Source organism: Mauremys reevesii, linkage group 1 (assembly GCF_016161935.1).
Source record: "Mauremys reevesii isolate NIE-2019 linkage group 1, ASM1616193v1, whole genome shotgun sequence".
Classification (NCBI taxonomy): domain Eukaryota; kingdom Metazoa; phylum Chordata; order Testudines; family Geoemydidae; genus Mauremys; species Mauremys reevesii.
In genome coordinates, this window is record NC_052623.1 from 356,676,126 (window position 1) to 356,692,162 (window position 16,037).

Sequence of the window (16,037 nt, forward strand, 5' to 3'; positions counted from 1 at the left end):
ACAATCCTCCGTAATGGCCTCCATAGCCCCCCCAACCGAATGAGCCTCCGTAACCGGGTCCGACCACAGGTTTTCCTACAGCTCCCACTGCACTGTGTTGAGGGAAATTGCTGAGAATGGGTCCTGGGAGGGTCACAACAACTGGTGAGGGTCTGATCACCACTTCGGAGTCTTGGCACTGCCTAACGCACGGCTCGTTGCAGGCACCAGTGACCGGACAGGGCCGGGCCACTCCGCATTCTGGATAGCACAGGCTGGAGAAAGTCATCTTTCTGGGATGGAGATAAACCTGAAACACACAATAGGGACTAGAGTCAAAAGAAGGTACAAGTGCCGGTGGAAGAAAGGCTTCAAAGCTTGGTGACTATTTCAGCGAGGTCTGCACGGGGTGCACGCTAGAGAGGAGAAGTGGCCTTAGTCTCTATGTATGTGGCCATGTATTTGTTCCTATTTTCTCTTTCTAGGCTTCTTCTCCACTCGCACTAAACTTCCCTCCAAACTGGTCCCTTTGAGCACCTATCTAGAACATTCTCTGAAAAACACCAACTAGAATAAGCATCACTCTTTCCATGATAGACACCTGCGATTCTGGGTCCATTGTAGACATTTCTCAAAGAGAACATGCCTGGGATTATGGGATTATGGTAATCACTTCCTTTCATTTTAGGATTTAACCTTGCTGATGAATAAACAGAAAACTTTACTTTTCTCCAAAGAAATCACTAAGGACATGCTCCTTAGCTGGGGTAAAATGAGTTCAGGTCCACTGACTTCCATAAGGTGACATTAATTGATACCATCTGAGGAGAAGCAGTGGATTTTTCGCTCAGAAGAACATACGAATTGCTAGATTAGAGCGCACCACTTGTCATCTTCATCCATTTTTGTGTCTCCAATAGTGAGGAGTAACAGCTGCTTCAGAAGAAAGTAGGAGCGCACTGAACTGGCCCTTTCTCTACTAACCCAGGGAAATGTATTCCTAATTCAGATAAATGAAATATGGGTAAGTGACTTTCTGAGGTTACTGAAAAGATTTAAATGCCCTACTTCTTTTTCCAGGTAATAGGAAACATTTTTCCCATGAATCCACCAGTGCCTGCAACTCAATAACTATACAAGATAATTATGGAAGAACACCGTGATCCCTCATATAAAAACACATGAATAAAAGCAAGATTCAGTCTTCAATGAAAATAGCCCCTACTGTCACATCTCTAGAGTTCGTAAGCAATTGAGTGTAATTGGACTTACCGAGCTCACCGAGGAGATGAAGTCCGGAGAAGTGATTAGAAGAGCCCTGAGTTGTGAGCACTTTTATACAGTTCCTAGGACTGCCTGGAGGATCTGCGATGCTGTTTGTGGTGGAGGTCCTAATTAGTTGCCAAACAAACTTGATTGCCTTGCTATGTCCTCCTTTAACTGGAGCTTTTTTCCTCAGGGGCTTTGATCATTGGGCCAATCTCAGCCTCAGAGGGTGTGACGTGCACATTGCACTCTTCATCTTTCTTTCATCTTAATATTGTATGGGCCAACTGCATTCCTCGTGTCATTTTACTGAGTTTTTTGTGGCTGCAGTGAGAATGAATGTGAAGGTGATTCTGAGCGGCATCAATAGCACAACCCACACTGATGGAAGGAATCCAGTTTGAGCCTTTCAATTCATACTGGTCGTGGCCAGGTGCATTGGGTCCTTCATTGTAAACCTGCTAGGAAGGAGGGAGCCATTTTTCTGCATTCTCACCATCTCCATCCTCACTGGCTCAGATCCAATTCCTTTTGAAGTCAATCGGAATCATTCCGTTTTCTCCAGCATGTTTCCTGTCAGGACCTTATATTTGATATTCACCTGTCGGCAGGGGTATAGTAAAATGCCCTATGAACAATTTTAGTCCCACTAAACTTTCAAACTGGATCTTAGCAGGGACCTAAGTGGAACATGGGCCTTTGTGATGGCCGTCTGCCTAGGGGTGAATCTTACCCTACGGTGAGTAAAACTTTACCTAATATTGGACCTCCACTTGTGTCACTAATGAGATCACAAAGGGCTGCCTAGAACAGATTTGCTCACGGGTCAAAGTAGGGATGATGGCGAGTGAAAGGATTCAATCCTCTTTTCTAGATAAGGCTTAAGTTAAGTCTTGGAATCTCTACTCCATCAAAAAACATCTCTCCATCCATGAGCAGGCTAGAATCTGAAATTGTCCGATGGAATTCAAGCTTGTTCACGCGCAGTGTAGGAATACAAATCTCAATATAGGATTCAAATGGAAAAAATTTTGGGACCATACAATGTGTCTGCTCAAGTGTAAATATGCACCACTGAGGCTAAACCTTCAAACAAAGAGACTTAAAGTCCATGGCAAGACTTTAGGTGGTTGATTGTTTTTCACTCTTACATGAGAAGATGTTTCACCACAAAGATCCTCCAAAAAATTTAAAAAAAAAAATAAAGAAAAAATCCAGAATGAGCCTCTCTAAGAGTTACTGTCAGGTGAGTGATTTATTTGGAAGCCATGAAATGTAATGTATTAGATGGGTAGACATGTTGGACGATGCCACTGAAGAAGTGGGGGTTCAGTTTTGACTCTGTCAGTCGCTCCCTGTCTGACCTTCACTGAAACTTGCCATGGTAAACAGGCATAATTGTAATATGCAGGTTGGATCATCTGAAGCGTCCTCTGATCTAAGCATTTCAAAGCACTTTACAAACACACATCATGTTTTATATGGTCAAAGAGGTGTATTATTATAATAGTAATAACTTTTTAATGGGATTAAATGTTCCAATAATGAAGATGAGATTCTCTTTAAAATTGCATGTCAAGGTCTCTGCTGTCAGTCCAGTGCTCAGTTCATGAGTCTGAGCCTCTGAAATTGGGGCTCTTTGATTTTCATTCAATGAAACTTTGCATTTCCCATTTATATATATTTTAAAGTTGAAGGGTAGATGCTGAACCAGCGTAAAGGAGGAGAGTTCCATCAACTTGAGATTGAAGGAAGGCACCTTACCCACCCTGGATTAGAGAAAACCTTTCTGCACCTCCACACGCAGCTGCTCATATCTAATAGAGAGTGAAATCAAAAGAAACCATCAGCCATTGCATCTCCATGCATGGGCAGCCAAGAGAACTGGGTCTTGTGAGAGACATCTGCTAATAAAGAAAAGGAAGACACACAAGAATGAGTTAAGGGGAACTTCTTCAATGGTCAGATTGCTGTGGGATTAATTGCAAGTCTGATCAGCCTAGGGCATTCTGGAAGCCCCTTCTCTGATAAAGTTTTTCAGCCAGAATTAGAATGATTTCAAAGTGCAAAATTGACCCTCACCAGGATTTCTTCTAACCTGAACAGCATAAAATGCCTCTCCATAATTGGAGGGCACAGAATATCATTGAAGTGTATGGAACTGGACTGAGGTACATTATCTGAGGATCCTTTACAGAGCAATGGTTGTTAATCAAAGGGAAATGCAAAGCTTTTTTGAAGGAAAAACCAAACAGCCCCGAATAAGGAATGAGGTTGTGCTTCGGTCAGGGACAGGCATTTCTTTGGCCTATTAGTGTTTCCTATCCCCACCCCCTCCAGGCAGGCTGCTTGATCTTATCTCGGGAGAGGAGTTAGAGACGGGACCGTCCTTCAATATACACTCGTCTATTAAACTCCCACCCTACCCAGCAACACTTTACATCTATCTCTTCCCCCAGCCATCTGCTTGCGGGCAGACGTAACACACAGCGTCTTTGTTCTTTGCTGACATATAGTGGTAAGAATGTAAAAAGTATCAAAAATCAAATGAGCAAAAAAGACCCAAAATTCTCTCTCAGGCAAATAGACAGGCCTGAATACAACATTATCATCACTATCACACTAACACTCCTGAAGAGCTGTTACCAAGGGCAGTGAGATGTGCCACCTTGGTGTTTGCATTGGTGCCTCCAGCACTGATCAGCACCATGCACTGTGTAGCTTCCTCAGGGCCTCTGGGCAGTGCCTCTGGATATACATGGGGCCAGTGTGCATGGCACCAGAGGCAGCTCTTGTCAGTGGAGATGGCTGCGGCATTTGATCATTGGGTGTGTGACTTTGCACTCCTTATGTTTTATGGAAATATGCTTATGAGCGTGAATATAATGTAACTGGAATATGCTTTATGGAAAAGGTCTCTTGTAAGGTATCCTAAGAAGGGTTATAATCCTACTGACTACAGTCCTCCTCTTTGTATGCATGCATCATTCTTGTATGTGAAGCAAGAAATAGGAAGTAGAACTCTGAGGTCCTATTGTAATTATGCAAATTGTGGGCCAGTAATGATGGTTTAGAATCTTGATGGCTTCTAGTCACTAGGACAATTGGTTGTAAATGGTTTATTTACCTGCAAACCTCCCTGTGGATTTGTGGGCCAAGCCAGGAAGAATGGAGACTGGGGTCTTACAGTGACATGTGACCATGTCACATGCTACTGGAATCCATCTTAATCCTTGTACTTTTCCATTGATGAGGCGGGGATGGGGACAAGCACAGACAAAAGATTCCTGCCTTGTGCCAAAGCTATAAAAGGGGGTGGAGCAGGACAAAAGGGCTTCCAATCTTGAGAAACCCCTTGCTGACCACCTAAGATGTCTGCTGGATCTAACAAAGACGGTACCGGGGAAAGGATTGGGCCCAGACTAGGAAGGAGTCTAGTATGTGAAAGAAGTTGATTGGATGATCTTTGAGGGTTAGATACTACCTGTAATCAGTTTCTTAATGTATTAGGCTGAGACTTGCATATTCTGCTTTGTGACTTACTTTATTCTGGCAGATATTACTTGAAGCCACTTAAATCCTACTTGGGAAACTTAATAAAATCACTTTTCTTTATTAATAAACCCAGAGTAAGTGCAAACAGCTGTGCATGTCTCTCTATCAGTGTTATAGAGAGCGGACAGTTTACGAATTTACCCTGTGTAAGCTTTATACAGAGTAAATTGAATTTTTGCGGGGGTTTGGATCCCATTGGCAACTGCGTGTCTGGAGGCTGGAGACAGATAATCTACTGAGCTGTTTTCAGTTAAGTCTGCAGCTTTGGGGATATAGACCAGACGCTGGATCTGGGCTGCATCAGGCTAGTGTCTCTGGCTCAACAAGACAGGGTTCTGGAAGTCCCGGGCTGACAGGTAAAATGGGATCAAAGGTAATTTCAGCACATCAGGTGACAATCCCAAGGAGGTCTCTGTGACCAAACCCATCACAGGGTGTTCTCCTGATCATCTGCCCTGCTTGCATGTGGCTGGGGAACTGGGAGCCAGAGACTCTGAAGGTGATCGGATGGTTCCTGGAGCAGGCTCTCGCTGAAGACCTGGGGGAGGCAGGGACAGAGAGATGGTTTTCTCAGAGCAGCCATCAGCAGACTCTGATTAAAAAGAGAGAGAAAAGGAGAAAGGTAAAGACAAGGGCAAAGTATTTCACTTAGGAAAAATATCCAATGCATATGAGACGCTTTCTGGAGAGACTCATGGTCCTCAGGGTAGACTGTCAAAAAGCAGGGCCGAGATCCTAGTTGGTGCTATGCTCTATAATTATAAGTATCAAGTGTGAAACTTCCAAAGTACTACAATAGTTTGACAATGGAGTCACAGACGGTCCCCTTACACATTCCAGCCTCGCCGGCAAGCTTGACTGTGTGCTAAATGGTGGTGACTTCCTGCAAAAATCAAGAAAATAGTCACATTGTATCTAGTTCCACACTCACCCAGGTCGATTTGCATCCCAGATCTCACATGAAAAACACTGATAGTCAATTCAACCGTAAACTAACTATACTAGCTAAGAGAAAGGAATGAGAGTTATTGAGATGTTAAAGCAGATAAAAATATTTGTACAGGTTAGTCACAGTCTAGAATTCCTAAAGGCAGCAGAGATTTGGGAAACTGGTAGTTTCCCAAAAGCCTTTTCAGGCTCCCTAGAGTAACTCTTCTTCTCATTCGGTTATTCTGCCTGTGAGAATCCAACCAGTCCAGAGATGAAGAATTTTCCCTTGTGTCCGTACTAATAGTTTCTTCTTAGATAAAGAAGCTCAGAGAGTCACTACTGATGTGGGCTCCTTCTCGGATGGCAAAGAGAGAAGAATCTTAAAAGAGAGAGTGGTTCCGGAGCATGAGGCCGATGGCAACTGGGATAGATTACAGCATGGATTTACGAAAGGTAGATCGTGCCAAACCAACTTGATCTCCTTCTTTGAGAGAGTAACAGATTTTTTAGACAAGGGAAATGCGGTGGATCTCATATATCTGGATTTCAGTAAGGCGTTTGATACGGTACCGCATGAAGAATTACTGGTTAAATTGGAAAAGATGGGGATTGAAGTGAAAATCCAGAGGTGGATAAGGAGCTGGTTAAAGGGGAGACTGCAGAGGGTAGTATTGAAGGGGGAACTGTCCGGTTGGAGGGGGGTTGCCAGTGGAGTTCCTCAAGGCTCGGTTTTGGGTCCGATTTTATTCAATCTATTTATTGCTGACCTGGGAACCAAGAGTAGGAGTGGGCTGATAAAGTTTGCGGATGACACCAAGTTGGGGGGTATTGTCAATTCGGAAGAGGATCGGGATATTCTCCAGGGAGATTTAGATGACCTTGTAAACTGGAGTATTAGTAACAGGATGAAATTCAATAGTGAGAAGTGTAAGGTTATGCATTTAGGGATGTCTAACAAGAACTTTAGTTATAAGCTGGGGACGCACCAGTTGGAAGTAACGGAGGAGGAGAAGGACCTAGGAGTCCTGGTTGATCGCAAGATGACTATGAGTAGGCAATGTGATGTGGCCGTTAAAACGCTAATGCGGTCTTGGGTTGCATTAGGCGAGGTATTTCTAGTAGGGATAAGGAGGTGCTAGTCCCGTTATATAAGGCGCTGGTGAGACCTCATTTGGAGTATTGTGTGCAGTTTTGGTCTCCCATGTTTAAGAAGGATGAATTCAAACTAGAACAGGTACAAAGAAGGGCCACTAGAATGATCCGAGGAATGGAAGGCCTTTCGTATGAAAGGAGACTTGAGGAGCTCGGTTTGTTTTCCTTAACCAAAAGAAGGATGAGAGGAGATATGATTACACTCTTTAAATATATCAGAGGATAAATACCAGGGAAGGAGAAGAATTATTTCAGCTCAGTGCTAATGTGGACACGAGGACGAACGGATATAAACTGTCAGTCAGGAAATTCAGGCTTGAAATTAGACGAAGGTTTCTAACCATCAGGGGAGTGCAATACTGGAACAGTCTACCGAGGGAAACAGTGGGGGCGAAGGACCTCCATGACTTTAAGATTAAGCTAGATAAGTTTATGGAGGGGATGGTATGATAGGATAACGGGCTTAGTCAATAGGTCAATTATGTGCCTGGTATGATATAACCTTTTCCAGAGGGTTTGGCTGGAGAGTCTTGCCCGCATGCTCGGGGTTCAGCTGACCGCCATATTTGGGGTCGGGAAGGAATTTTCCTCCAGGGAAGATTGGCTATGGCCCTGGAGGTTTTTCGCCTTCCTCCGAAGCATGGGGCAGGGTTCACTTGCTAAGGAGTGGGTGGATCGGCTTATGTGGCCTGCATCTTGCAGGAGGTCAGACTAGATGATCATAATGGTCCCTTCTGATCTTGAATTCTATGATTCTATGATTCTATGATTCTATGAATGCATTTAAGGTCTTTGACCAGCACACACAGTGACCACTTGCCTTCAAATGCACAAGAATTCCCACCTTCTTGTTAAATTTCTTTATTTCCATTACACAAGGCTTCTTTCTCATTGCATGGGTGATTTAGTTACAGGGCTATATATAATGTAAATGTTTGCTATTACCTTCTAACTGGGTACAGGTCAGTGTAAACAATGCATTCACCATCCCATTAGTTGTCAGGATGTTTAAACACCAAATAGATTCTTAGACATTGAACAATCACTTTCATTTATGCTTATACACAAGTGAATTGGCCTGGCTTCCAGCTGTGAGTTTGTCAGTTCTCAGCTGACACTTGGTTTACCAGCATCACAGCACAACTACAAAATGGGGAATAACTGGTTAGGTGGTAGGATAGCTGAAAAGGATCTTGGTATCCCTAAAGCTTAGGCTGAGTTCACTGGAGTCTCAGTTAAAGTCTCCGATCACTAAATCTACACAGTCTGCTGAGTCAAAAGCAACATCTTCCTTCCAATTGTTTTCAGGAATCTTCCGTTGATATCCAGGCAGACTCATTCTCCTCCTCTGCTGAAAACACTGTTAGCCAATCAGATAACTGATTAACCAACCACCCCATTAAGTATATAGATTTTAAAAAACCCAACTCTGTTACAAGTAAATGCAAATCTGAGAACAGCAAAACATAAATGACTCTTCCCCACAATCACATTTACAGAAAAGTTGGTGACTCACACTTGTTGAGACAATTTAATTAAAAGAGTTTGGCTAAAATCAAAAATTCAAAGTATACAATGAAAGTAAAAGAAATTACTTTTCCCTCCCAGTTTCCCCTGTAACTTACAGTCCCCAGGCTTCCCTGTTGCAGGGTTGTAACAATATCACTGACCTGCGGCAAAATGCTTCCGAGTTTGGGCAAACAGCCTGTCTCCTGCTCCTGGGCCCAGCTTCTCCCTGCCGCACAGAGCGCAGGGCCTGGCGCAAAGCAGCTGCCCTGACTGCTGCCCTCATGGAGTCTGAGGCCAGCACCAGGGAACCTATTGGAGCAGCCCCTAAACGACCACACCCAATTCCAGAAGCTTCTGGCTGGGGAGTGCAAAATCTGCCTAGCAACAATGACCCAGACACAACTCACTCCTATCCACTCTGCCCCACCAGAGAGCTCTTAAAGAGACAGTTCCCTGTTAGGGACGTGGGTTAATCTGCAGCAAGGGAGGTTTAGGTTAGATTAGGGGTCACCAACGGGTCAATGGTGATCGACTGCTCTATCCTAGAGAATCTCCCAGTCGATTGCGATCTCTAGTGGCGCAGCAGGGCTGCTGCTAAGTCAGGATCCCTGCCTACCCTGGCCCCACAAGTGACCAACGAGGCCCCAGAGGTGTCGGGGGCAGGGTGCCTTAGCCTCGCTGTGATGCCGACCGGGAGCCGCCCAAGGCAAGAGCCGCTTGGGGGGAAGCCACATCCCAGCGCCCAGCGCTGAGACCCCTCCTGGAGCCAGCACCCTATGAACCATCCTTCATCCCAACCACCCACCCCAGCCTGGAGACCCCCTCCTACACCCAAACTCCCTCCAAGAGCTCGCACCCCTCACCCCCTGAGATTCCTAAGTGACCCCCTTAAGGACTGAACTCACAACCCTGGGTTTAGCACACCAATGCTCAAACCACTGAGCTATCCCTCTCCCATAATTTTGAAATAATTGGAGATATACCAATCTCCTAGAACTGGAAGGCACCTTGAAAGGTCATCAAGTCCAGCCCCCTGCCTTCACTAGCAGGACCAATTTTTGCCCCAGATTAGTTTTTCCCAGACAAATCTTGACAGACTGTGGTGCAAAAGCCATGTCTGTAGTCTTTCTAAAGTCACGGGACTGATGTGGAGCAAAGCATATAAAGGCTGCTCCCTATCACCCACAAACAAATGGGTTCACAGAAAGATTGAATGGAACTTAAAAAGCTGTGCTAAGAATGTACGTAGCCAGGCATGAGAATGGTGGGGACGTTTTACTTCATTGTTTGCTCAATGCAGACAGAAGTGTTCCCTGTGAATCTACTGGCTTTTCCCCCTTTGATCTCCTGTATGGGAAGCAGGTTAGGGGACCCTTAGGCCTAATCTACACTGGCAACTCTAAAAAACCACCTCAGCGAGAGGCGTAGCTGTGCTCCCAGCGCTGGGGCACTGTTTATACTAGCGCTTTACAGCGCTGAAACTTGCTGCGCGCAGGGGGGTGTTTTTTCACACCATTGAGTGAGAAAGTTGAGCGCTGAAAAGTGCCAGTGTCGAGAAGCCCTTCGATTTGATGGAGGCTCTGGGGAGGGCAGTACTGAGGAAAGTGGACAGCCTGTAGTGCAGTATGTCACTCATTTTATGGAGAATTGACAGGCAATGAGGAATTGAGGGAGACAGACCCTTGAAAAAGGTCAGGGAACTCAGCACCATTGCAGAAGTTCCCCTTAACTCATTCTTGTGCGTCTTCCTTTTCTTTATTAGCTGAAGTCTCTCACAAGACCCAGTTCTCTTGGCTGCCCATGCATGGCGATGCAATGGCTGATGGTTCCCATTGATTTCACTGTCTATTAGATGTGAGCAGCTCAGGGTGGAGGTGCAGAAAGGATTTCCCTAATCCAGGGTGGGTAAGGTGCCTTCCTTCAATCTCAAGTTCATGGAACTCTCCTCCTTTACGCTGGTTCAGCATCTACTCTTCAACTTTAAAATATATATAAATGGGAAATGCAAAGTTTCATTGAATGAAAATCAAAGAGCCCCAATTTCAGAGGCTCAGACTCATGAATTGAGCACTGGAGTGACAGCTGAGACCTTGACATGCATTTTTAAAGAGAATCTCATCTTCATTATTGGAACATTTAATCCCATTAAAAAGTTATTACTATTCTAATAATACACCTCTTTGGCCTTATAAAACATAATATGTGTTTCTAAAGTGCTTTGAAAAACTTCGATCAGAGGACGCTTCAGATGATCCACCCTGCATATTGCAATTATACCTGTTTACCATGGCACATTTCAGTGAAGGTCAGATAGGGAGCGATTGGCAGAGTCAAAAATGAACCCCCACTTCTTCAGTGGCATCGTCTAATATGTCTACCCCTCTAATACATGACATTTCTTGGCTTCCAAATAAATCACTCACCTGAGAGTAACTCTTAGAGAGGCTCATTCTGGATTTTTTCTTTTTTTTTTTTTAATTTTTTTTTTGGAGGATCTTTGTGGTGAAACATCTTCTCATGTAAGAGTGAACAACAATCAACCACCTAAAGTCTTGCCATGGACTTTAATTCCCTTTGTTTGAAGGTTTACCTCAGTGGTGCATATTTACACTTGAGCAGACACATTGTATTGTCTCTTGGTGTAAATCAACACAGTTGCTCCAACTTCAAATATGTTCAAGGCCTTAAAATTAAAGGAGGATACTTCTGCCCTCTTCCCTGGCTATGGAACCCACTCTTGGGGATATCTTTTACATTCTAAACAACATTCTGGTTCAGGCAGGAATGTTTTCCGCAACATGCCCGATGGTTAGTCAGTCTTTATGTCAAATCTCATCACACAGCAATCTCCTCCTTCACCAAGAATGAGTAATTTTCATTTCTTCTTGGCTTCTTGCGGGGCTCAGTCCCCTGCATTGTCTTATAAGATTTCAGATTCTTGCCTGCTCATGGATGGAGAGATGTTTTCTGATGGAGTAGAGATTCCAAGACTTAACTTAAGCCTTATCTACAAAAGAGGATTGAATCCTTTCACTCGCCATCATCCCTACTTTGACCCGCGAGCAAATCTGTTCTAGGCAGCCCTTTGTGACCTCATTAGTGACACAAGTGCAGGTCCAATATTAGGTAAAGTTTTACTCACTGTAGGTGTAAGATTCACCCCCGGTAGACGGCCATCACAAAGGCCCCTGCTCCACTTAGGTCCCACTAAGTTTCAGTTTGAAAGTTTAGGGGGACTAAAATTGTTCATAGGGCAACAGGTGAATTTCAAATATAAGGTCCTGACAGGAAACATGCTGGAGAAAATGGAATGATTCCGATTGTCTTCAAAAGGAATTGGATCTGACCCAGTGAGAATGGAGATGGTGAGAATGCAGAACAATGGCTCCCTCCTTCCCAGCAGGTTTACAGTGAAGGACCCAATGCACCTGGCCACAACCAGTATGAACTGAAAGGCCCAAACTGGATTCCTTCCATCAGAGCCAGCTGTGCTATTGATACCACTCAGAATCACCTTCACATTCATTCTCAATGCAGCCACAAAAAAGTCAGTAAAATGCCACAAGGAATGCAGTTGGCCCATACAATATTAAGATGAAAGAAAGATGAAGAGTGCAACGTGCACGTCACGCCCTCTGAGGCTGAGATTGGCCCAATGATCAAAGCCCCTGAGGAAAACAGCTCCATCCAAAGGAGGACATAGCAAGGCAATCAAGTTGGTTTGGCAACTAATTAGGACCTCCACCACAAACAGCATCGCAGATCCTCCAGGCAGTCCTAGGAAGTGTATAAAAGTGTTCACAACTCAGGGCTCTTCTAATCACTTCTCCGGACTTCATCTCCTCGGTGAACTCGGTAAGTCCAACTACACTCAATTGCTTTCGACCTCTAGAGATGTGACAGTAGGGGCTATTTTCATTGAAGACTGAATCTTGCTTTTACTCATGTGATTTTGTATGAGGGATCAGGGTGTTCTTCCATAATTATCTTGTGTAGTTATTTAGGTGCAGGCACTGGTGGATTCATGGGAAACATTTTTCCTATTACCTGGAAAAAGAAGTAGGGCATTTACATCTTTTCAGTAACTTGAGAAACTCACTCAACCCTATTTCACTGATCTGAATTAGGAATACATTTCCCTAGGTTAGTAGAGAAAGGGCCAGTTCAGTGCTCTTCTATTTTATTCTGAAGCAGCTGTTACTCCTCACTACTGGAGGCACAAAAATGGATGAAGATGACAAGCGGTGTGCTCTAATCTAGCAATTCGTATGTTCTTCTGAGTGAAAAATCCACTGCTTCTCCTCAGATGGTATAAATTAGTGTCACCTGATGGAAGTCAGTGGACCTGAACTCTTTTTACCCCAGCTAAGGAGCATGTCCTTAGTGATTTCTTTGGAGAAAAGTAAAGTTTTCTGTTTATTCATCAGCAAGTATTGATGACTTCCAAGTTTTGGAAACCTGATGAGCCACACTCTGACCCTGGACTCAACCCATTTGCATGCAGAGGTTAAATCCTGAAATGAAAGGAAGTGATTACCATGATCCCAGACATGTTCTCTTTGAGAAATATCTAAAATGGACCCAGAATCCCAGGTGTCCATCATGGAAAGAGTGATGCTTATTCTAGTTGGTGTTTTTCAGATAATGTTCTAGATAGGCGCTAAAAGGGACCAGTTTGGAGGGAAGTTTAGTGCGAGTGGAGAAGAAGCCTAGAAAGAAAAAATGGGAACAAATACATGTCCACATACATAGAGACTAAGGCCACTTCTCCTCTCTCTCACGCGCCCCATGCAGACCTCGCTGCAATAGTCACCAAGCTTTGAAGCCTTTCTTCCACCGGCACTTGTACCTTCTTTTGACTCCAGTCCCTGTTGTGTGTTTCAGGTTTACCTCCATCCCAGAAAGATGACTTTCTCCAGCCTGTGCTATCCAGAATGCGGAGTGGCCCGGCCCTGTCCGGTCACTGGTACCTGCAACGAGCCGTGTGTTAGGCAGTGCCAAGACTCCGAAGTGATCATCAGACCCTCACCAGTTGTCGTGACCATCCCAGGACCCATTCTCAGCAATTTCCCTCAACACAGTGCAGTGGGAGCTATAGGAGCACCTGTGGTCGGACCCGGTTTCGGAGGCTCATTCGGTTGGGGGGGATTGCACGGCTATGGAGGCCATTACGGAGGATTGTATGGTTTAGGGGGATACGGTGGTTACGGCGGCCGTTATGGTTATGGGGGATTATGTGGTTATGGGGGACACTGCGGTTACCTAGGCGGTTATGGTTATGGGGGGTTATGTGGTTCTGGGGTATCTTGCCACAGGTACCTCAGTGGAAACTGTGGTCCATGCTAAACCCAGCAGGAACATCCATGGAAAAAGGAAGAACCAGGAAATGAACAGCCAGATACAGATTCACCCCTGACCTTTTGGGCAGAGCTTTCAAAAGTGCTGGGCAAACAGGGCTCCAGCTGAACTCAGTGGGAGCTGTGTGTGCTCAGCACCTTGGGCTGACAGCCATGCTGCCTTTCTAATGTTACGCTTTATGACTCTTTCTGCCAAGGCTTTCCCACCCGTTTGCTGATTCTCTTATTCCCCTGTGGACTCATTCTGAATTACACGCGGGTTGTTTACATTGACCCCACTGTGTAAAGAAAACAGGGGCCTTAAGACAGATACCAGTTACATTTGTTGTTAGTTAAGTCCCTTTAGAAGGGAAAAAGAGACCTTGGTTTCAAGGAGAATTATGTCCCACATGTTCTACCCTTTCCATCATTACGTATTTTTAGCAGCTCACTTTGACCTTTTCTGAGGCCGACATATAGGGAGAAGTTGCCTAATTCTCTGCTTTTATTTTGTTTTGTCTCATTTCCCAACCACTGGGGTAAAACAAGGACCTTAAAATGGTTGTAAAGGGGACTTGTTTGTCAACCTCTGCAGCTGCACCAATGCAAGCAGAACATCTTGTCTGAAATATACCCATTGAGGCCTGCGATCGGTCATGGCCCTTCTTGAAACACTGGAAATACATTCTTTCTGCTCTGTAGTATTACTTCTGTAACTGTGTACTGCCAATTTCATTTGCATTAAAAACTCTGCTGCATCATAATATGGGTCTTCTGGTTCTCCTTGTTCCTCCCTCCTTGCTTAAAAATCGCAAAATTCCTCCCTGTGGAACCAGCAGCACTGGGCACTTCGCCAGTTGCAATTTTCAAAGATCTGGAGTAATAGGAGAATCCGGCCCTTGGAGTGGCTGATAGCTTTCGGCAGGCCCTGAGTACCAGGGTGCAGTTCCTCCCTGTATTACCTATTTGAGCAAAGAGTCTTTTCCTGGAAAACATAGAGCCATTTTTCACTTCAAGAATATAAGTTTTTCCTTTGGTATCAAGAAGACTAACCATATGGTTCGTGGTGAGCATCTGGGTGAGTCATTGAAGGACAGCGACCCTGGTTTTTGTAAGTGTCACCTGGCCTCAGTGCCTCACAGCTGAGAATACCAGATTCAGGACAAACTGTTGAGGGATATGGCAGACTCACCCCACGCTGGTGGTTATTCTGACGTTAGATCCCAAGCTAGTAGAAAAGCAAATTTCTGTCTCATCACAGTGGTTAACAAGAACTCAAAAATGCAGTCTCCAGCCCTTATTTCACCACCCCAACACTGTATGATGAGTGGTTATTAAAAAACAATTTCATCATATAGAAGATTCTGCTTATCCTAAGAGATCAAACACATAGCCAGGCCAATATATAACTCAGATCTAAGGCAGTTCCCCACCTATGGGAGCAGCAGAGTGAGCGGTGAGAGTGGGGGCAGCGTGCAGAGCCCCCTATTCCTTCCCCAGGGGCTGCCGGGATATGCTGGATGTTTCCTGGAGTGGCACAGAGCCAGGGGAGGCAGGGAGCCTGCCTTAAACCCACTGCACCACCTACCGGGAACTGCTTGCGGTAAGGCCAGTCAGAGCCCACACCCGTTATCCCCCCTGCACCCCTGTTCCAGCCCAGAACCCCCTCCTGCATGGAACCCCCCACACACACACAGTCTGGAGCGCCCTCCTGCACACAAACTCCCTTCCAGCGCTTGTACCCCACATCCCTACTGCACCCCAGCGCCTACCCCAGGCTTAGCCCAGAGTCCCTTCCCACACTCCGATCCCCCTGGCCGCATCCCAGAGCCTGCAACTGCTCCTGTGTCCTGTGACATGTAGCACGAAGCATCCATCTGGAAAACCGTCTTTTAAGGCAACCTACTGGAGCGGGGGTTAAATTCAACTGAGTCAGCTCCTTGACATGAGCTTTGAACTTACTTTGCAATGGTGGAGCTGTAGGGCAATGGGGCAGAAATAGATCCGCCTCATATTGAGATTTTTCAGTGTTTTCAGCAGAGGAGGAGAATGAGTCTGCCTGGATTTCAACGGAAGGTTCCTGAAAACAATTGGAAGGAAGATGTTGCTTTTGACTCAGCAGACTGTGTAGATTTAGTGATCGGAGACTTTAACTGAGACTCCAGTAAACTCAGCCTAAGCTTTAGGGAACCCAAGATCCTTTTCAGCTATCCTACCACCTAACCAGTTATTCCCCATTTTGTAGTTGTGCTGTGATGCTGGTAAACCAAGTGTCAGCTGAGAACTGACAAACTCACACCTGGAAGCCAG

The 16,037-nt window shown here is 45.1% G+C and overlaps 1 long non-coding RNA gene across 1 annotated transcript in view; it reads left to right on the top strand.

The window, feature by feature from the left end:
- The window catches only part of LOC120395567, a 48,899-nt gene extending 46,165 nt beyond the window's left edge, over positions 1-2,734 (top strand). The window contains exon 3 of the long non-coding RNA XR_005592700.1: positions 1,060-2,734. This is a non-coding gene — a long non-coding RNA (uncharacterized LOC120395567). The remainder of the gene's footprint in view (positions 1-1,059) is intronic.
- Positions 2,735-16,037: the final 13,303 nt, after the last annotated feature.